The sequence below is a fragment of the Phasianus colchicus genome, chromosome 8 (assembly GCF_987193195.1).
Source record: "Phasianus colchicus chromosome 8, bPhaCol1.hap1.1, whole genome shotgun sequence".
Lineage (NCBI taxonomy): Eukaryota > Metazoa > Chordata > Aves > Galliformes > Phasianidae > Phasianus > Phasianus colchicus.
The window spans coordinates 2,507,513-2,531,265 of NC_143443.1; the positions used below are offsets into that span (position 1 = coordinate 2,507,513).

The 23,753-nt window shown below is 43.5% G+C and overlaps 1 protein-coding gene across 5 annotated transcripts in view; it reads right to left on the minus strand.

The window, feature by feature from the left end:
- The window catches only part of PCDH15 (protocadherin related 15), an 858,090-nt gene that overhangs the window by 358,349 nt on the left and 475,988 nt on the right, over nt 1–23,753 (minus strand). Inside the window, exon 1 of one of the 5 annotated variants that reach the window (XM_090144726.1) lies at nt 5,948–6,160. The exons of the other annotated variants lie outside the window; for them this stretch is intronic. The gene's annotated coding sequence lies outside the window, so the exon portion shown is untranslated. Of the gene's footprint in view, nt 1–5,947; nt 6,161–23,753 lie in introns of those variants that run through there. 5 annotated transcript variants of the gene reach the window in all.

Here is a 23,753-nt window from a genome sequence, read left to right on the forward strand (position 1 = left end):
AAGCAAGCTGCAACAAACCTTATCTGTCTGAGTGAATCATCAAAAGTTGCATCTCCAAATCTTCACATATCCTTTGTCACAATCCTACTCTCTTCTTCACTCACCCATCTAACACAGCATAAATTGTTAAAAACAAACATTTTTCTTATTTATAATATAACGTGTGTTGCTATGCTGGGAAGGAAGCAATGGTAACTTCCTGTAAACGTGGAAGCACAAAAGGTGTTTTAGCATCTCCAATGTCACACGGAAAGTAGAACCCGCTTACACATCAATCCATCGCAGTTCCAAAGGCAAAGCACCAGCAGTATTCAAAAGAGAGAACTATTTAAGGGAAAAAAAAAAAAGGCAAGCTGAATTTCACTTCAAAAAAAGGTATATTAAAAAGATAAAAGGATATTAAACTGCTATAAAACTTTAGGAAACATTTAGCGCTTTAATAGAGCTTGCAATTCTTTCTGTACATTGTGATACGAAAGCCTTATTCCTGAAAGCCTGCATTTTGTTCTGGATTTTTGCACTGAAACCTTACTGATATTTCTCTGTCAAACCAACAGTTGATATCTATCCGTGCATGAACTTGCTGGCAATTTAGCTGACGGTCTACTCGGTTAAGTGGAACTTGCATTAAAGCAAGTGGGGCACCACCAAAACAAGGACTGGAGCTCAGAAGTACAGGCTGCTGAAGCACTGAATCAGCTGAAGACTGCACTGTAGTTACCATATACTTTTGCACACGTGTCAAATATACATGTAAGTATACTCACAGATGTGAAAGCATACACTCACGTACAAGCACAGCAGTAGTGCTGCTGTACAACTACACCATCTGAGAGAACTAAAAGAAACGTAAGCCTAAGAAATACTGTTTTCAGTGGAATTTGGATCAGGCTGCGCATTATTGCGAGCAACAATCTCCAAGTTCAATTGCACCTTCTAGCTTTCCAGCATCAACTCAGCACAACTGGAAAACTGTATGATGAAGGCCAGCATGTGATCATCCTCTGCTGGGGAAAAAGGAAAATAAAACGTTCCATAAAAACCTCTATACAGGTAGTACAGCAAAAGGCATTGATCAGATTTGAAGGAAAGCCTTTTGTGAAACACTTCAGCTCCATCAGGGCAGATAACTTTGAAGCTCTGCGGGTACAACAGCTGCTCCTTGGTGAGGAGCTCACTACAACAAAAGGAGAGCACAGCAGCCACAGCTAAGGACAGGGTGCCACTGCGTTTGGCTCATTTTCAGTAGAGCTCTTCCACCTAACCTAATCTTATTATTTCTCCAGGCATGTGAAGAAAAGATACTCGCTATAGGATTTTCAATTTCAGTAAAGAGATATAAAGCCAGAAGAGCACCATATGTTAGACTTCAATATTGGTTTTGATCACAATTACTCTGGGAAGGGATGATCCAGCCAAATTGCATTTGACTGCAGTAATGCCATAAACCCTGAAGGACCACGTAGATCACTGTAGTGTTCCTAGAGAAATAAGAACTATTAGAAACTGAGCTACCATTGGAGAATTGAATTTTCCAGATACAAAGAGCAAATAACGCAAACGACAGTGTAATTTGTGTACTCTCATACACGATTGATTCAGTGGATAACCTTTCTATCTGTAAGAAATAAGGTTAATTCATACTTGATTTTCAGAGAATTCACTCACGGAAAGTAAACTGGATTTGAATGGTAATAAGCCGATTAAACAAAATGGAAGAACAAAAGAAAATAGATTTGTAATTGAGGGTTATCAGCATTTGTTTAGAAATTAGGGGAACTTACTAGAAAAGCCAACTGAATTGAGGAGCTCAGCTGTATGAAATGAAAGCAGCACGGATATCTTCAAATCCAAGGTACTCAAGCCTTCAGTGCCGCAAGGAAGAAAGAGGGAAAGACTTCCACGCAGACTTTTGGCTGGTATGGGAGCGGTCAGACAGCTGGAGTTAATCTTTTTGGCCCCTTCCAACTAAGCCAACTGCTCTCTTCTACTCTAGGATGGTATTTTTTTTTTCCCCCATGAATGAATGCACACCCAATAACATGCCTACATTAGAAGGCTTTCAGTGAAAGCAAACAAAAAAACAAGACAAAAACATACACAATGAAGAGGCCAAGAAAATAGGATACAGTAGGAGTTGATGTAAAAGAATCACAGGAAGATTTCTAAGTCCAAACACAGTGATTCCTGTTTTTGATAGCTATACAAAATTTTTTTGGTGTTGCAAGTAGGAAGGATCAGGAGAGGAACGCTCTGATGACACGCAGAGCAAACAGGATTGGGGAATGATAATCTAGATACCAAAGGCCATTTTGGACCTTAATATAGTATGAAAGGGGGGTATCAGTGGTGAAATAAATAATGTGAGGAACACAAGGGCACAAAAGAGGAAATCAAAGTTTTCAACTCCACGTTAAGGGCCATTAAAGAGTTAGATCCCGAGTTTTGAACTAAGCGGCACACAAAATGGAATGTTGCTAAGACGTATCTTTTAACCAGGATACTGCATACAATTAAAGAGCAAAAAATAAATTATTCATGTTTTCAATAAAAGAATTTTCTGCCAGCCTATAGAACTTACTTCAGGGGCTCAGAGACAAAGTTCCTCCCATTGAATTTCCTTCCAAACGCATGAAAGCAGTGGAGAATGTGACCAAATTTAATATGGGTTTAACAAAAGGTAGCTTGTGACAAACTAGCCTAAGAGATTACTTCATCAGATAACATTCTCCAAATGCTGTAGATCTCATTAATCGGGATTAAAGCAGAGCATTCAGCAGCATCACATGGGAACCTGTTAGCTAAGCTGCAACCAGCACAGCAATTTTGAGATGGGTGAGCATCTGGTTCCAGGGGAGACAACAGCAGAAGTCCTGAAAACTTAAGTGATTATTGTAGGGTCTTAAGAATGTTCTTGGAACTGATCTTATTAAACATTTCCCCTAATAACTCTGTCGCCAGTATTAGGAATAGGCCAATAAGATACAATGGGGATAGAGATACTGGAAGAAGAGACAGACATTGCACATAAGTAATTAGATGCTCTGAAGAAATGAAGTAGCAGAAAGAGGAGAAAAATTCTTGGAAGCATAGCACAAAGTCACGTAACTGGGGACTACAAGAGGTTCCACACCATCCTGTGCACCTGCCAGTGAAAACTCCAAAGGAGAACCAGAGAGTTACAGTTAACTGCAACATCATCATAGTGAATAATGAACAGCATCTAGGTGAAAAACAGCAAAATAGACCCTTGAATCTAGAGTGTACCTCCAATAGAAATGAGAAAGCAATATTATTACCTAAGTGAATGCTGATCACGTGCACAAATGAATGCAATGCATAATCTTCTTCAGCACACTGAGGAAAAAGGAATTTGACACAAAAGTACACAAAAAGACAGACAAGATATCAGCAGAAATGATTTTCGGTGCAAAAAACACTCATGCCTGCATCTACCCAGGAAAAAGGAGAAAGTTTGAGTGGCAGAAGCTCCACGTTTCCAAGAGCACCAAGGACAAAAGACCACCCCTTGGTTTAAGAAGGGCTCAATATGTACTCCAATGATGCTGGGGCTGAGGAACGAGAACCACAGCTGGAGACATGGGTGCCCCTTTGCAATCATAAGCTCTGAATATGTATTTGAAATTGTGAATGTGAATCTGATTTGCATCCAAAGCTGTAAGTCACATCTCAGCCTCCAAATTTCCATCTCGGTATTAAACTCCACAAATAACCTTTACAAGCTCACTTTGTGAAAGCTTTTCTCTTCAATTTTTCTATGATTATTTATTCTCTTTAATTTTTTAATGATTATTTATTTTTGTTTAAGAAACTGCTTGAGGATAATTGACTTTTGAAGAAGTAGTTACAAAAATCACACAACCTCAGCAAGCAGAAATCAAGTTTAGCGCTGAACATCTCCAACCAATGCCTGCAGCGCATGAGGAACCAATTCTCACTTAACATCTTTAACCCTTACAATAGAATAAGCAAAGACCAGAACCCAGCATGGCCCGTTCATATTACTGTTAGGCCTAACAGCTTAAACTGTTTTCATATTGTTATTTTCACATATCTAAGAGCAAATAAATGGTTTTTCACCGTAAAGATCCGTCTCCTATTCCCAACAAAGACGTTGAAAATCCCAGTAAATCAGTAACCTCATCTAATAAAAATCTTGAAAAAGACAAAAATGAACCAACAGCCTTGAGCAACACTCCCCATCTTTGGGAAGAATATTAAAAACTTTGCATCACAATTTTACAGGCGACTGCCTTGCTGGCAAAGCTATTACACCTGAGCAAATATGACACAAGGTGACAATCCAATTATTCCAGTGATTTAGCACGAGTAGGTAACTATAAAGAAGCCACAGAGCCCCAAACTTCTTTACAGTCTGCCTATTCACTGTCCAAAGTAAGGCATGAAACACAGCAATTGGAACCAACTTTCTCACCTCTGCAGCTCATTACAACAGCTGAGAGAGGAGCAGTTCATCATTAAGCAGAATAGCACTCATTAGATCGCACTCTTATTTCATAGGGTTGTAACTGCAAAGCCACGTGGATTCCGTTCCTTTAACCCGAGCACTAACGCCATCGATAAAAATGCATCAAATAACCCCAGCTAACCAAAGCCCTCAGGGCAAGGAAACCTAAAGCAGTAGCTGCAGTCAGGTGTGAGGAACTGGGAATTTACGCACAAAGTCTCAAGCTCCCTAAAGAGCAACTCAGACCTGCCAAAGTCCACAGCACATTAATATTAACATCATGAATTATTTACTCTGTCCCCCACACTATTAGCTTACCAGCTCCACCAATTAAACGACTTCATAGGAAGGAACAAAATACGGACCTAGAGTTAACCTTACACAGGAGGGTGTTATCCTCGTGTAACTATGGGGCTTTCTTCTTCTGTATGAAAAATGCACGCACATACACACGTCTATTTTCCCATCCAATGACACCTAGGATACAACACAACTCTTCTCCATACTAAATGGGATGTGATCATCAATAAAATTTTATTATTATTAAACTACGGTTTGACTTTGGATCGATGGCAGCGTTGCAATGAGCGCTGTGCAAGGAAACTGCAGGAGTCTAAGAAAAACATTTAGTCAAATAAGATCAGCAGCCCAAGTAGCACGCCAAGAATTGGGAAAAGAATTGTTATGCAGCAGAAAAAAAAAGTTAATGCAGAGTGTTTTCAAGTTAAGATCAAGTAATACCATTGTGAAATAGACATTTAGAAGATTGCCTGCGCTATGAGAAAGAAGGGATTAGGAGGATAGAGGGTAACAGAAAGTATTAGCGGAGCAGTTACTGCATATCAACAAATGAGCCATGAATAAGGCTGTGAGCTTATGAAGCCCTGACTCAAACCTGCAGAAACGAGCTAAAAAGCAACCCGGCACGTCAGGCTGTTAGACAAGGGCTTCCCCAAAACAAACCCCTCTCAGGGCACAGAAAAGAGCCGCGACAGCTCCGTTTTGCAACAAGCACCGAATACGAGCATAAATAATTGACAAACAAACGCCAAGACCTTTTCTCCATCGCTGCAGGGAACCAGGCTGATCTGAAAGTGGCACGGAGGAAGCCCTGCTAAGCCACCACGCCACTTTCTGTGCCGGTTCCCCTCGCTCCAACACAACCAGCAGTTTGTGGCAGCGAATTCCCTGACCAAAACTGAAGAATAAGAAAGATGCTGCCTCGAGGCAATCCTGCAGCTGACACAACCCTGAGGGAAAAGCAAAACGCAAGAAATCCCACCGTCTCTGACTCCGCGGCACAAAGTTTGCCCGGCAGGGCTCTGCAGCAAGTTTTCCTGCCTGCTCTATGCGCACAGCTCGCCACGACCCCCGCTACTCTACTCAACCTCCAGCCCAAACCCGAGCCAACGCAGCACGGCAGCGATCCCAGCCCGAGGAGGAGAGGGGAAGAAATACCTTGGCACATGAGGCGGAGAGGCGCAGCGCTGCTCAGCATCCCCGCGGCCCGGCTGCGCCCGCACACAGCTGCGCCTGATGGCAGCGAGCCGCTCTATGAGAGCCGTGGGAGAGCACTAAGCTCCTTACTGCTCAGTGCTGTGCGCTGCCTGGAAGGAGGGTGCCCGGTGCGAGATGGGAGCTCGCTTCACTTATCCTCATTAAATTTGAAAAGCGTGCGCTGAAACGCCTGCTTGCCAAAGCCTGCACAGGCTCGCAACGTGAATGGTGAAAGACTGCATGGGAATATCATCAAGTTTATTAAAAGTTGGGCGGTCCGTAAGAACACCCCCTCTGCAGCGAGCCCTGCCTGAGTTTGGGCTCAGCTTTAAAAGGTCTGTTCAGCAGGAGAAGAGCAACCAGAGACTCAGCTGCAAAACACAGAAATACCTGAGGGCAGCTGGGGGGGTACCTGACCCACGGGACTGATCTGGGAGCAAGAGCTGGTGGCTGTCTCCTGAAGGGCATCGTTGGCCGAAGGGGAGTCACGGCTGAGGCTGTGTGCCTAATGATTATTAATATTGTTAGAGTTGGAAGGGACCCTTTAAAGGCCATCTGGTCCAACTCCCCTGCAATAAACAGGGACACCTGCAGCTCCATCAGGAACTCAGAGCCCCCTCCTGACCTCGTGTGATTCCAAGGACAGGCATCTACCACTTCTCTGGGCAACCTGTCACATTGTTATTCTAAAAAACATTTTCCTCATATCCAATCTATACCTCTCCTCTTTTAGTCTAAAACCATTTCCCCTTGTCCCATCAGACAGACCCTGCTAAAGAGCCTGTCCCCTTCCTTCTTACAGTCCCCCTTTAGATACTGACAGGCTGCCTCCATAGCATCATCCCTATCACAAAGCCATGCTCTCTCTTTCTAAAATAGGAAAAAATACCGCAGCACATCGGTTATTTGAGACCTTGTGCTGAGACTAAAATCACTCTTTTTAAAAATATATATACAGAATGATCTTTCACAACTGTCTCAAAGTTCTGATCCTCATACACAAACCCTGCTCAAAAGGGTTACTCAGTAGGACGTGCAGTTCTTAATTTCCTTCAAAAGGATCTAACTAAACTAGATAAATGAGACAAATTGGAAAAAAAAATATATTTATCCTTAATGACCAAGACTATTATTGATATCAAAACACAACTGAAAAATTCTACAATTAAGACATAATTAGCTTCAGCTTTCTCTATGAAAGGCACCTGCCCTAGCAGCACTGTGTGTCCGTGTTCCCCAAGCACCAAGCCCAACTCCTGCTGAACCACAGCCTGCTTTCTGCCTGCCCAGCATCAAAGGAATTCCTACAGGGAGAAAGGACGATACAGGAGAAACTGCTGCAGAGAGAAAAAAAACTTAGCTTAGTGCGGATGAGTACATTAAATATTTAATATGGTACAAACGTGTTATTGTTGTTAGTTTTGTATTTTCTTGGAACGTTGTCAGAAGGAACTAATTCACCTGCCAATCTGGGATAATTAAGATCTTCACATATACAAGTTAGTTTAGAAGTGCGAAAAGCTGACAAATAACGACGGTTAATGTAAAAACTATTTATTCATTAATTTCTTTACCTTTTGTAAGGGTCCTATGTACCCCACCAATGTTGTTGGTATTCAAACGCTCTCCACTGACCTCATCCCTCTCATCAAGAGATGCCGCACGGCTCTGATCCTACTCAAGTCACACATGGGTACAGAAAGGGAAGGTCTTTAGTACAGTCTCTTAAAATATATGCTCATACAAAGTTACTTTCCATCTTCCAGCTATTTTAAACACCTTATGTGACACAAAGATCATTGGAAATAATGGAGCGAGTCCTTGCAAACCACAGACCTGGACATATGAAGGAGAAGCAGGCAAACGGGATCAGTCAGCCCCTATTTACCCAAGCTCGGTCATGCCTACCAAAGTTGACTGATTCCTGTGATGAAATGTCTGGGATGAGAGGACAGCAGCTGTCATTTTCCCTGACTTTTACCAGGTTTGCAGCACTGTCCTCCTCTGTGCTCTTGTATTCACATCAGGATGGCACCGTCAGAACGCAGAAAGGGAACAAACTGAACATTTGCTTGAATGGTGGGGCTCTGACCTGGCGGGAGGAGAGACAACAGGCACACATGAGGGAAGGCAGGGGATAGGGAGGTGGGGATGCCTCCTTCCCACGAGGACAGGAAACCTGTGCAGCCCTGGTCCTCACACCTGATGAGACAAAGCCTAGGGCAGTCTGCTCTGAGTGAGAAGATAGGCCAGAAAGCCTTTGAGGCACCTCCCAGTGTAAGAATTCTTGTCACCTTTGGTATTATCTACAAATTACACACTCACATAAGCAGGCAGTGATTTCTTTCATCACTGAGGAGCTGCTAAATATGACTGGGAGACAACAGCTACTACTTAGGAAAGAAAGCTGCATCGTTAGATCAAGTCCTCAAGTTACCAACATACACTTTGCTAGTTAAAAACAAGACCACAGCCGGACAGAACAGCTGAAAATACTCGTGCTTTTAAGATTTTGACTAGTTTAATTGAGACAAAGGCAAATCCTTGCAGCTGTATGGGTGTCAATCAGTTTCAAGAGACAAACTCGACCAGAGAGGTTGTGGATGCCCCATCCCTGCAGGCATTCAAGGCCAGGCTGGATGTGGCTCTGGGCAGCCTGGTCTGCTGGTTGGCGACCCTGCACATGGCAGGGGGTTGGAACCAGATGATCTTTACGGTCCTTTTCAACTCAAGCCATTCTATGATGATTCTATGTTGTATAATTACATCAGACAAAATACAGATGTACACGCACAACCATCCCAACTAATGCTCCTGCCCTTTGCAGGGGTTTTGGCACCAAGAGGCAGGGCGTAAGGCACAGCGCAGGGCAGAAGGAGCTGAAAACACAAGGTGCAAAGAAAGACCTGCAGCCTGCCCACCTGCTCACAGGGAGGGATTACAGCAGCCCCACGGAGCCGTCATATCCACAAATCCAGGAGGAACAGTAATTGGTTTACTCAAGTTTGTTAGCGACATAATTCCATCACAAACGCCTCTCAAGGAGAGTTCATTCACAGCGCTAATTTCGGTCTCTTTTCAACAGCCCGTTTGTTCTGTAGCACTATAAATATTACGTGAATGAAAATCATGGGAAATGGCTATTCTGCACTCCAGCATTTTATTATTAGATACGTTTCTCAAAAAAGCCCACAAAGCTAATTGTATCCACATTTACATAGCTCCTTTCACCAAGTGTACTGAGGACTCTTCGTAGAGCATCAAATCACAAACCCGCAGCACTGACTACATGCAAACAATCCAACGTATTCCATATGCAGCTGTGAGGACTGCCATAAACATTTATATTCATGCCGGTTCATCTGTGCTGGGATTAACTGAGTGAGAAAAGCTGGCCAAGGACACCTATTTAAAGATCCAGCGGGTTTAAGTAGATGGAACCGGCGCACTAACTTCTCATCTAAAGTACGGCACAGCTAATGACTGCATAACCTGTACTTCTTTCTGCAAAGGTAACATTTTGTGCAAAATCCCTCCCTGTCGTACCAAGGAAATTGTGTTTGATGGGCAAGGAGGCCTTTTGGTGGAGGAGCCCTGCACCCTTTTGCAGAGCTAGCGGGGAAAGGAGCCCGCTGCAACACGTGGCCCTTGGCAGAGGAAAACGTGGCCATGCTTACAGCCTGGCAGGGACCCAGTAAGGTCTGCATCTCTGTGCAGGCTTAGAACTCAGTCCAAGGCTGAGAAAGTCAGCGCTCCCTACCTTAAGCCAAGTGAATCCCAGTGACTAAGGCCCAGAGCAGCCTGCTTTCTTCCAATCGCCTCCCACGTCCTTCACAACAAGAAAACTGCCAGATCAGGAATGGAGATGGCTCTCATTCCCCTCTTAGGAAAAGAAACAATTCAGGGTTGGAAGACAAAGAGAACACACCACTTTGATATGCATGAAAATGCTTTGAGAACCGGGATATTCACAATTCTTGCAGACATCCCTCACCTCTGCTACTGAATCCCTGACAGCAAAGCAGGCTTTACCCGGCTGCAAAGACAGATTAAGAGATAACTGCTCGGTAGCCTGGTAATCAGGCTCTTTAAAATACCACACAGAGAAAGTCCCAGGACTCAAACTCCTTCTGTTGGCATGGTTCTCAAAGAAAAAGGGAGCTCTCCTTAGCCAGTGGAAGAAAGAGGATACAAATCCTTCTGTATCCTTTTGTTTATTTTAAGCCAACGCAAGTTCAGAACACCAGTATACGTCCAAGCAATTAAAGCACAAAAAAGAACCAAACTACCCAAGTCACAGTCCCACAGTTAGTGAGAATTGTGACTGCAATTCTCTCTCTTCGCCCTCGGAATGGCTGAGAAAGGTGTCCCAGAAGGGCCCTTTCAGGTAACACAGTAGTGACAACATCTGGCAACACCCTCATGCCGTGGTCATGCCCCAGGAACCGCCTGGCAGTTTAGATACTTGGTCAACAAGGCACAAACACCAGCTGCGAAGGCAGTTTTCTGCTGTGAACACTAAAGCACGAAACCAACAAATCCACAACCACATGCCATGGGCCTGGCTTCCCTCACTACCATACCAGAGGTGCGAGCAGCTGAGATGCAGATATTTATACATCACTCACCCAGCTAAGTTCTTTGAAAGGTGAAAGACTCTCTTGAAGAGATCCCTCTTTTGCCCTGTCTGAACATCAGAAAACACTACAACATTGTGTACTAAGCAATACAGCATTATACAGTAAAATACCCAGCAAATTTACATTTTCTGAACTATTACATAGTATTTCACCATTATATTCTGATTCTCACAGCTCATCACACGCACGCAGCCCTGAGTGCTACATACTGAAGACTAAAACTAGAAATGTATGCTTTTGCTATCTGACCTGGATTATCTTTCCCCTGGGAAATAATGGCAGCCTCAGTTCAGACACTGACACTTCTGCGTGGATCCTCATACGAATTCCCCTTCCAGACAGAACCACTTCATTTCAGCAGTCTCATACACCATATGCATGGAAGCTAATGGAGGGCTCCAAAACAACTGCAAGCTAGCTCCTTGTCAGGCAAGGCTAATCCTGCAGATTAGAGACGTAAATCCTTCAGGTTCCCCTGGGTCCTAAACCCCTGCCACTGCAGAAAGAAACGTAGATCGTTTTAATATTCTTTTGGGAGAATTAAAAAAAAAAACTGATTTGCCCATTCATTATTACTATCTACATCAAAAACATGAGAGGAGATGATCTAAGAGCACCAATCTATGTGCCAATAGCTCCTAGACTCCAACCATGAACACCTTGTATGTTAGCTCCTTGAATTCCAGGATCACACATTTCCTTGCTGCCTGCATGGGACCGGCAACCTCAGCCCTATACTCTGTCCCCCTGGTCTCACTATGCAGCTGCTCACAGTAACTGGCATTGCTGGAGCTCCTAAGGGGAGTTTTGAAACTCTGTGTACAGACAGAAGATCCAGACCATTCCTTGTTCTTCCCCAGAAAATGAAGTTTTTTTCCCTAAATTTAGAGAAGTATTCAAGACTATCCCCAAAGCCTGTAGACACCACTTGGCAGGGTTATCTGTTCCTTTTCTTGAATACAAACCTGAGCTCGCCTCTTTGCTCACCCTGTTCATAGCTTCTCCAATTTTAGCTCATCTTCTTCAACTTCTTCCTTTGGCCCCGGTTGTTTTTCCCTCTCAAGAGGGAGAAGCATTAACCTATGAGCTTCAAACAAAAAGATGCCACAAACAAGCACCCTCAGATGCATCTAAACTGCAAATAGCTCATAAAACACACCTGACAGAAAGGAAAGAATGATTCACTGTTCTCCAAACCTTTTTCTCAACTCTGGATCAAGGCTGATTTCCAGCACACTTTCAGCCGCTTTTCCAGAAGCATAAATTGTGGTATGACTGCAAGGTTGCTCTTTTGCTTCCACCTTTGGATCACTGCTTGGAGTTATTTTTTTCTTTTTTTTTTTCTTTCTTTTTTCCTCTCTGAATAATTCATAGCATTGTATAATGGCTTGGGTTGGGAGGGACCTTAAACATCATCCAGTTCCACTCCACCCTGCCATGGGCTGGTTGCTCCCCACCAGGTCAGGCTGCCCAGAGCCTTATCCAATCTGGCCTTCAGCACCTCCAGGGACGGGGCACCCACTGCTTCTCTGGGCAAGTAAACATCAATCTTAAAGATGGGGATCCGGAAACATTTCATTTCCAGCTAGAGTTCTAGAGCTCTGAATATATTTTATTGTAACAAACAAAAGCCACTAAAAAGGAGACCTTGTCACTAGAACACCATAATGGCAGAACTGCCATTTTTGGATTTGCAGTACACAAGGACACACAGTAAGCGAGCAGAAAGCAAATAATTACCTTTCCAGCGCCAAGGAGCTTATTGCACACGTGGCTGGAGTGGATTGACTTGAGCTAGGATGAGCGGAAAGGATGCTGGCGTTCTGGCTCATCCACATTGCCCATGGCAAATCACTGCGCGCTCAATTTCCAAGTTCTTTTTATTCTTCCCTAGCATTGGCAGTATGTGCTGCTTCAAATTCTCTACAGAGCTGGCATTTATTTGCTGTTGAAAACTCTTGATTGTTTGGATGCATTTCATGCAGCAGAAAAAAACATGCAAGTGCCTATAAAACACTTCTCGCTTCGCTTTCCAGTTGAGGGCAGAAGATTGTAACCAACTACTGCCTTCAACTTCACCTCTCGGAATCATTTCAATGTTACTGCATTATTATGTGATAGACTTTGAGCAAGGGTCAAGTAGCTCTCAGAAGAAGTAGTATTGTGAAAGTTAATGGAAACATCTTCAAATTGTATTGAAAAGAACAAAGAGTGGATTAAGAACACCTTCAAGTATTCCCCAAATTCATTTTTATGTTCTTTCAGGTCTTATAGGAAATGAGATAAAAGATTTCAGATGGCACTGAGATTTTTCTTAAATGTATTATAAAGAAAAGACAGAGGTAATTGCCATTCTAGTTTAAAATCCTCCCCAGATAACCCCCTCAACCCCTTTTCATCTCCATGTGCTGCTCTCCATCCCACTCCTAATTTTCATGCTTAAGCACCGCAGAGCTGGATGGACCAGCCCCAGAGACAAGCACAGCAGTAAGCACCATCGGTGTTAAACCAGAATGAATAATTTAGGAACAACCACTTCTATGTAGTTATGATTTTTTTTTTTCCTCTTTTTCTTCCCCCCCACAATGAGCCCAGTGAAGGAAAAAGAGGAAGGTGGGTTGTTACGCCAACCCCCCCCCGATAACTACAAAGATCATGGAGGTTGTTCTAACAGACAGTAACTTTTCAGAAGCCTCTTTGATAGGTCTTCACCCACGAGACAACACAAGGCAGGATCCTGCCACAGCACTCTGCCACTAGTACAAGTTTCCAGCATCCAAGTCCCACGCTCGTGCTGTCTCTCACGGCACTGAATGTATGAAGGTACTTCACAGATTTACTTGGAGACAAACCAAAACAGATTAAAAAGAAATGAACAAAGAACAAAAATAAATAAATGAAAGCTAGACAAAGACAGGAAAACCCAGCAGTGAAAAAGACTGGGTGTATCTTTTAGTAGCTGGTGCTGTCCCAGCTCTTCTCTGCCTGAGATCTGACCTTGAAAGCACAACAAAGGAGCCACTTGATGCTGGAAGCCAGGTTTAAACACATGGCTGACTCGGGACACCTCCTGTCCCACCTTCTTTCTCTCCAAATAGTGTAGGAAGTAAGGAACAACCCATAACAGGCCACGCGCTGAGCTCAACGTGACTCCAGGCTGAAAGCAGGCTGCAGAAATGAAGATTTGGATGTGCTAGGGATATGAATGTGCCCAGGACAATGGGTGCTGGGAAGCCTTACGGTCCCTAGTATTGCTCACCCAATCATGCTGAGTTAAGCCATAACAGGAGCAGTAAAAGTCTCAGAACCAATTTACCCAATGATAACTCACTTATAATAGCTATAATGCCCTCAATATGCTATTCAAAACACAAGAATTGATCTAAATAACCTACTTGCTAGGCTTGGTTATATCTGCAATGTCTACGACATCAGCAAGTCAACACAAACCACTGAATAGCAAAGCCAGCCCGGTTACAACCACAATACAGATGATCTTGCAAAATCCTCTGCTGCTCTTCTCATCTATTCTGTTGTGTCTGATAACAGATTAAGAATAATGACAAATCATATTAAATAAATTCAAAGCATGAAACACTTGAACTAGCTTGCATGATTGCTGATTATTGTAACTGATCTTCAATATCACATTGCTACCAGTCTTCAGAGAACAAGGGAGCAGCTCACTGACGAAAAAACCAAACAAACAGATTTTGTTTGCATTGTAACAAGTTATAGTTACCTAAAAATAAGCACTTCCTCGTTGGTCATTCAGACCCAAACTTAATTTCAATGCAAAGTCACAATCTTCAACTCCATTTCTTACTTCTCACCCTTCAGGCTGAATTATCACGTCTGCCTTTTTGACTCACAGAAGTACATGTCATCGACCAATAGGAGCACCAGCACCCCAGAGAGTTCTCTCATTTTAAAGCACTCTTGATTATTATTTTCAAGCGAGACCAGCACTTACGATTTATACAAGTTGGATGCCCAACATGGACATTCCAGATGAGAGAGCATTAACATTTCAAAAGCATAATGCTATCAAAAATTGAAGACCTCACTGAGTATAAATAGATACAAACAAGCAGTCATAACCACTGAAGTACAAATAGAGATCTATTCGCGACAGTAGCCCTTATTCCTAAATATCCACAGGCTTTTTCTCAAGGGAAGAATTTCTCATTGCTTTAAAAACTACATAAAACCTCTTACAACAGTGATACATGAGCCTGTCTTTGCAAAAGAGTAACACACTAGATTTCAGCTGCTTTTGCCTAAGGACATGTGGTCACAGTGGAGAGATGAACTATTTTGGTAATTCAGCATTAAAAAAAAAAAAGTAAGAGTCTCAACCTGAAAATGAATTTGAGTGTAAAGACAAGGGGTAAGTGAATTTTAAGGACAGGATAGGAAATCTCAATGATTAACTTGCATCTGTAGCTCAATCAGTACACTGCACTAGTCGGTAATTTTAACAATGGCAGAACTGTATTACATCATGTTACTTCGAGCTTATATACCTGATTACAGCCATCACTCAAGTGCCACGTTCCCACAGTAGAATGGGACAAGACAAAGGGCAGCTCTACCCTCCTATTCCTCCCTATGGGAGCCATCACATGGCAGTGGCACCCATGAAGACGCTTCCATCTTACAAACCCCAGCACATCCATGACATTTGCTGTCCATACAGGTAGCTAACTTATTCAGCATAAAAAAAAAAAAGAAGCATTTTCATTACCCTGCAGGAGCACTCGAGCTTGCTTACTGATATGCTGCCTTACTGGCTCAGCCAAAAAGTTGGTCTGTTCTGACTGCACGATTTCTATTATCTAAGCAAGATAACTCTGTCATAGCTTTGCTGTTCATTACCTGGAACCCATCATACTGTCTTCCACTGCACTGCTTTACGGACCACTCAGTTTCACAGATCAAAACCAGTCATAGCGAGGAATGAAAGTTGACTTTTTCCCTCTTAGATAATAACAAGTTTTCTTCGGGAGGATTCAAAGGTTTCCTTCAGAATATAAAGTAACGGTGATAAAATCAGACAGAAACATCATCCAATAAAAAGATAAAAACCAGGAAACAAAAGGGATTGCCACGGATGGAATGAGTAATTCAAAGCATGTGTGCACAGCTGTATCCCCTCAGACTTGACCCAGACTCTCACACTGACTTTACCTGCAGGACCAGGTGGAAGCCTGCAGAGATACGTTGTCCCTTATTTGCCAATGCCATGTTTACTGTTTTTTAGGTCTTAACATTCAATGGAATTTTGGACGAGATCTGAATTACTCACTGCCCTGCAAAGAAAAAACACTAACCCGAGGAAATCCTTTCGTTTGCAAATTAACGTGGTACTCCAGCATAATGATCTTGAAACAGCTCTTTTCATTAATTTCAATCTGTATCTTTGGGTTTGGATCAACAACAGCACTTCAAAATCACCATGTCATAATAACAGAACTAGTAACAAGGATGGAGTTCCTTTAAACCAAAATCAACTTGTGAAGAATGACAGTATTTTGTATTACTTGTAGTAATATATCACTCACTGTTTAGAGAATTATTTATAAGAGGAAAGAGCAAGTCACCACGTTGTCTTGGGATGAGCCTTTGGGTATGGTTACAGGCACAGGCTGGACCAACCGAAGGGCAGGTGCTTTGTGGGAAACAATGACAGCAGACCCGAGTAGAATCTTCCAACCCAAGCCATTCTATGAGGAAGCAACATGCTCAAGAACAGGAAAGGCAGAGGCAGCCTCGCTAAGGAAATACCTCTCTGTGAGAACACCACCTTCATAACCCTTGCCAGAGCTTGAGAAAGGACTGCAGGCACTGCTGAAGGTATGCGTAAACAGCATTTGAACTTGGGGGTGTTATTTCTCTGCAGCCACTGAAAGCTCACACTCCTGGGCCTGGTGGATACTAATGCCAGGGGTTGAGTATTTCCCAGAACAAGCCTTCATTTCAGAGCTCCATTAGCGCTATATCCTACGAGATGGTGAGATATGAAAGCGTGTGCTCAAGGATGGATTCCACAGAGTTATTCAGGAAAGCTTTAAAAAGGGATAGATCTTGGAGAAAAAACACATTTGTGCAAATGCAGGGCAAAAAAACCAAACTGCTGCAAACATTAAAACAGAGACCATATTCCAAGACAGTTTTTGCCATGAAGCATTAAGAGAAAAGCACTGATTTACAATTACGGCCCCTTTCTTGAAAAGTTGCAGTTATGGAGACCTTGCAAAGAGCACAGAAAAGCACAAACTCTTCTAGGTGCAGTGCCTCATTCTTCATCCCTGTGGCCAAAAACACCAGCGCTGCCACAGGAGCCTCCATTGCTTCCGAGCTCAGAGCATCCCTCCCCACACAGGCACTGCCCCCACCTGATGCGGCCTTAGGGCTGCTTAAAATTAACGACAGCACTGAAGCTGTACCAGGCATTTCTGGGGACAGTTTGTACTAACACAGCCACGTCTTCCTAAAATCTGAACAGTGTTTTTGGAAGAAGGGGGGCATTTAGTATACTCTGTGTTTTCAGAAGCCTGTTAAAAAGGATCCCTTGAATGGATTATACTCGCTGAAGCTCAGGATGCACATTCTCTCATTTCTCACACGCACAGCAGCAATGCCCTACACAGACTTGGGGATTACGGACACCAGCAGTGCAGTTTTCTTCTTCTGCTGTTACGCTCAGAATAAAAGACTTAAGCAGCTTCCGCGCTGCTTCAAAACCACGCTGCAAGGGAATCATGTGCATGGTGCAGATTACTGAAGGGTTCCTTGTACAAAGCAGCTTTATCTGCCTGTCAGGGCATCTCCCTGCAATACACAACCCTGAAGTTGCTGCAGAACACCAGAGCCACAAGAAGGTTTTGCAGGGGTTCTGCACCAACTCATTTGCTAATGTTCCCTGATGCCTGATCTGAGCCTGGCCTCAATCTTCTTTTAATGAAAGAGGAAGGCTGGGATACTTTATCAGCTATTATTAGCTCTTAGCACCTGCTGGTGGAAAACAAAACAAACCAAAGCAGAGCCTTCTATTTCTCAGTCATTCCCACAGGCCTATAGGATATTTTTCAAGAAATCAACATATGTAAAAAATGATGATAAAATATCAAACAGAACTCAGCAACTGCCTAGCAATGCCTACAGAACTACACGGGACAGGTACCATCGCTCTGCAACCAGCAGTTGGGATGAGCTTTAAATGAACATTAAAAGAAAAAAAAAATGTTTGATTACTAATGTTTGCTCTTAGATAACTCAATTTTAGCTTCTCTACCTTTGGCTAGGGCTCTTGAGGTGATTCTATCACCAACCTTGGTGATTCTATGATGGAAGTGGCCACCTGCTTTTCTGCCACTGTAGGTACCAGCACTGGCTTGCAGATCTGTATGTGACACAAGCACTTTTTTTTACTCCCCTTCTCCCCCCCCCACAGGCTCCACTGGACTCAATTAACACTGCTACCTCCCTCCAGGTTATGAAACCTCCACCCTCCGTGCCAGCAGTCTTTGCAGGATTGCACCCCAGGCAGGGCAGGTCCAGGGGCACAGAGTGCGTTGCCCACAGCTGATGAAGGAGAAACAGAGAGGCAGCCTGAGGATCACCCAGGCACTGAGTAAATAAACTCACAGCAGGAGCAGGGGCCAGCAGGGCAAAGCTGCCAATGGTGAGGAATGAAGAGGCTTAGCTTCCACTTCTAAAAATGAACACCCATTTCCTCAGGTCCATTTTAGTCAACAGGCAAAGAATCGGATTTCTTTAGTTTGGGGAAAAAAAGCTTTTGCATGAAGTATTTACTAAAGGGTGGGCTAAAACATGGGATGACTGAAAACCAAAGAAAACAAACCCTCAGTGATGTGTGACTGCTTGCTGAGCTCCATAACCTGACAACTACCAGCTCTAGGCTAAGCAGTACATGTGTAAGGGCATTACGTACTGCAAGTTCAGATTGTGTTGGCTAGATAAAGCAGTTACATGCACTGCAAGTACAGCACAGATTGTGCTTTCAGCTTCATTCTACTCACATTATGCAGCCTGAATAATTTAGAGAACGAGTGATTCACAGCAAAATTCACAAAGAATTCTGAACTATGTTGGAACGCGTGTATTTTAAGATTGAGAGAAGTTGCAGCAGCTTTGTGCAATGCTTGTTTTCATTTACTTTTCCCTGCTTTGTTTGTGATCAGCTGCAGGAACCCGACTTTTCCACTTGCCCACTTACATAAAGCTGAACAGAAAAAATAACAAACTTCCCCCCAAGAAATCCTTCTGTCTCAGCAGAGAGGTGTTATTTTTACACAGAAATATTCCTGTCAGAAAAACAAGTTTTCTAAATATATTAGTCCCTGCTGTTTATAATTTGCACTGTAAATTATCATCATCAACAATTTTCACCTGGCTGTCTCTTGGTAAAACACTAATTAAAATCAGAGTCTGAAATAGGGCTGGGTGAACCTCACTGCCCGAGTTGTCAGTGCTTTTTACATTCACTGTCTGTCACCTGATTCACCGAAAGCCTTGAGTAGAGGATTGCCACCATTTCCCATGAAACGCTCTCTACAGGAACCCTCAGTCCCTAACCCCAGTTAGGGTTTAGGTAAGAACAAGAATTACAACCACACTGTATCCAAGTCATCTGAATGCTTCTCAATTCCATACCCAAATTCATATAGGCAGTAGGGCACGCACACAAACAAAAGCACTAAGATTTTAGTGTCATAAGGTTGGAAAAGACCCCTCAGGTCACCCAGCAGAACCCTATCCCAGCCCCGTGTCCCTCAGTGCCACATCTCCACGGCTTTGGAACACCTCCACGGTCGGTGACTCCCCCACCTCCTTGGCAGCCCATTCCAGCACCTGACCACTCTTTTGGAGAAGCAATATTTCCTGACATCCAACCTGAACTTGCCCTGGCACAGCCTGAGACCATCACCTCCCATCCTAGTGCTGTTACCTGAGGGCAGAGGCCGACCCCCACCTCATCACCACCATTTTCCCCAGTGAGGTTTCCCCTGTGCCCCTCCTCACCTCCAGACTGATGCATCCCAGCTCCCTCAGCTGCTCCCTATAGGACTTGTGCTCCAGACCCCTCACAGCTCCATTGCCCTTCTCTGGACACGCTCCAGCCATATCCTCTGAACCCCTCTCCTGATACAGCACTGTAGGCACATCCATATTTCTCTATTCCCAGTACAAAAAAGACAGGGAACTGTTGGAGAGGGTCCAGAGGAGGGCCACAAAGATGATCAGGGGACTGGAGCACCTCCCCTATGAGGACAGGCTGAAAGAGCTGGGCTTGTTCAGCCTGGAGAAAAGAAGGCTGCGGGGTGACCTCATTGCAGCCTTTCAGTACCTAAAGGGAGCCTACAAACAGGAGGGGAATCAACTCTTTGAAAGGGTAGATAACTGCAGGATGAGGGGAAATGGTTTGAAGTTGAGGGAGGGGAGATTTAGGTTGGACGTCAGGGTGAAATTCTTGACAGAGAGAGTGGTGAGGTGCTGGAACAGCTGCCCAGAGAGGCTGTGGATGCCCCGTCAATCCCTGGAGGTGTTCAAGGCCAGGCTGGATGGGGCCCTGGGCTGCCTGGGCTAGCATTAGGTGGGAAGGTTGGTGGCCCTGCATGTGGCAGGGGGTTGGAGATTCACGATCCTTGAGATCCCTTCCAACCCTGGCAATTCTGTGATAACACATTTTAAATGCTTAAGATTTGTCACTATCTATTACCACCCATAAATGTATCACAATAAACCTGCCACTTTTTACTAAAGAGTCACTTCTGTCACAAAGCTTTCGGAAATAACACAGTGTTTTGAACAAGAACTGAATATGTTTTGAATATGACTGCTGAAAGTAGCACCAACATTTGTTTGTGCTTGCTGCCAGTCAGACTATTTTTGTAGCTGGAGTTGCTTGATAAATTAGTCAAACTGCAGAAAACTTGGAACAATTCAAGGCAAACTCCCAAAACGTGCCTGGTTCACACATTTCCCTACAACACAAAGTTCATTTCTGTAATAAGACTCCACCTGTCAACTCTGACTCGCGAGGAACTTCTCCCTCTGCTGTCTGTGAAAAATGATGAGAATCAAAGGAAATTAATACGTCAGAGCCAGCTGGAAAAAGAAACACTTCTGTGATTTAACAACTATCACAAAATACCACTTCCACAGCCCCTTCTCATTTATGTTTTATGAACTTTTCCTTGTATACCTCAATGCTCAATCAGCAGTTCATGTGTTGCTGCTGTAACCCATTTGTCTCACCCCATGGCAAACCGAAGCCTGGAACGCCCGTGCAGCTATAACCATCGTGCTTGCAGTCCAACTCAAGCTCAGCATCTGAACAAGCTCAGGAAAGCAGCCCTGTAACCAGGAGCGCTACAGCAGCTGAGCGCACAGAGGCAGTGAAGGAAACACCTCCAGAGAACCAGCTGGAGATGCAGGTAAATAAATAAGCAGGGGAAGAAAAGAAGCGCGGCACAGAGCTGAGCTTCTGGCAGGCAGCTGTCCAAACCCCCTCACCAGAAAGCTGCTTCACAAATAATCTCATTTCCTCCTCTAAAACACCACTGTGGTTCTTCAAGCAGCCACGAGGAGAATCCCAGCCTTTCTGGGATGTCTTCATTCCCACCACGTGCTTCACCACCAGCAGCTTCCTCCTCTTTCACTACCCAGAATAACTACCAGATTGAGATACTGTATGCTTTAGACAAAAAGCAAAATTACAAAAGAACACATTATTTGCTTCTGTCGTTACCTCCCTAGCAAGCTTGCTGACACTCTACCAGTTGCATTTTCAGTACCTGAGAGAAAATAAAAGACAAAAAAAACCTAAAAAAATACATATTTTTTTAATAGTGGAGAATTAATGCTAAGGGTCAAATTTCTGAATAGTGGTAAGAAAAACAAGTGCGTAAGTATCATAGACACATCAAGGTTGGAAAAGACCTCCAAGATCATCCAGTCCAACCGCCCACCTACTACCAACACTTCCCACTAACCCATGTCCCTCAGCACAACATCTACATGTTTCTTGAACACTCCCTGGGGATGGCAACTAATGAAAAGCAAATTGCTTCTCACGGAAGCAAGGTTTCCGTAGAACCGCATCAAGCAAGTGCTAAGATGTGAGCATGAGGATGACTGACCTCTTTGTAAAAGAAGCAGCTTTCAGATCCATTTACTCAACCAGCACCAGCTGCCCTCCAATGCAGTGCATTTATCTAATACATTAACTGCTATTTAGGAAAACAAGTACGCTTGCAAATCCACACAGCACATACTGGTCAAAAAGAACATGACAGCTTTTGTAACAAACTGAGGTGAACAGAGCACTTCTACGACGTGTATTAATTGTTTATGGGAAACTCTGTCTGCTGCAGTGGTTCAACTGCAGCAGTGTTTGTCACATGCATCTTTAGCTGCCTGCAAAATGCAAAGAGGTGACAAGTAACAGCTGTAAGAAAGCAAAGAGGAGAAAACAAACATATGAAGCAAATGGTGTTAACTTAGGAATGCATTAAACCTGAAATAACAGCCAACAAACTGAGCTGATGCTTATTTGTTTCATCCCACACAAGGTTTCCTCTTGCTACTTAAACATATTGCCCATACGACATGTTAATTCATTAAGTATTTGCATTTGGGTACACTTAAATATTAAAAAACATCCTTCCCTGTTTGTACATCACCCAGTTTCACATACACCGTTCCCAGTGCAATCTCAGTTCTGGAGGGAATTGCTAAGCAATGGGCTCCTTACCATAATGTGCATTTGGTGTGGTTTACAGCATGCATGAGAAAGGCTGACTCTTGATGCTGGCTTTTATGTGCTTTAGTCCTTGAGCTGACAAATATTTTCAAGTCACACAAAAGGACTGAGGATGGGGCAGAACTCTGTCCTCACATGTGCGTGCACACAAAAAAAGCTACCCAAAATTTAGCACAGACTCAATTCAAAAGGATACCCCAAATTGCCCTAATGCAAATGCTACAGCATAGCTGAATAAAAAACTGCCATGAAGCAGTTAGACAATTTTTCTTATGTTTTGCAATATTTAATAAACAGTGGCAGCTGAAATACAAAGGATAAGCAAGTGGGGGTGTAGTGCTACCTTATCAAGAGATTCACGAGCACTAGAAACACCCAAACCTCCTGAATTTTCTAACATTCTGACTGGTCTACAAACCCAAAAGAGGAGAGAATGGAGGAGCAGCATTCCTTAAAACACAAAGGGCTGTTCAGCTCAAAGGCAGTTCAGAGATGAAAACTCAGCTACCTGTAGCGCCCTTCACTTCTTCCAAGCAGGGGCACCAACTAGTACCTGGAGTAGGACACTGGGCTGAATTTACAAGTCACGTTTTTGACAGCAGCCAAACTCCTTAATTTATCAATCGTCTCCCCATTTGAAAACCTTCCCTTTTATTTCACAGCAGATCAGCTTCTGTGAAGAGCCTTTGTTAGGAATCATGCCAAACGCTTTCTGAAATTCAGCCACTTTTCTTCGTCTGTAGACTCAAGGGCAGCCCTAAGGAACTGCAGTATAATTGCAAGGAAATAATTACCTGCCAAAAATTAGTAGCTATTGCTCAGACATCTCCGTGGTGCTACAGATGCAAGGTATTCACCGAGGTTTCCTATCCTAATCTTATTTTCTCTGATCATTTCTTTCATGCTTCTGTAACAATGCGTTTCCCCCTTTTGACCTGTCCATTACACCCGGGTGAAGAGCGTCAAGTCAGGCATCACTCAGAATACAAGCTTGACCTCTCCCAGCCCATCTGATATCTGGGGACAAACGGGAAAACAAGCGATTTTACTTTCTGCCAAACTTTTGCCTTTCTCAAGGACAGCTACCGGTCACACACATTGTGCGGCTAGCATCTTCCATCTGGCAAATTTACAGAAAAACTCACTGCCTCTCACACTATCTTCAAATTGCTCTTCCAGAGCTTTCTTGGCATGCTTCAGCGTTTAAACCGTGAGGTTTAGATCTCTATTTTCTTCACCTGGACATGATCTTGATTTTCTAAACAACTTTTGTACTTCTACAGCAACTATCCACTCTCTGCTTCTGGCCAGGAAAGCTATCTTTTGAATTTTCTCC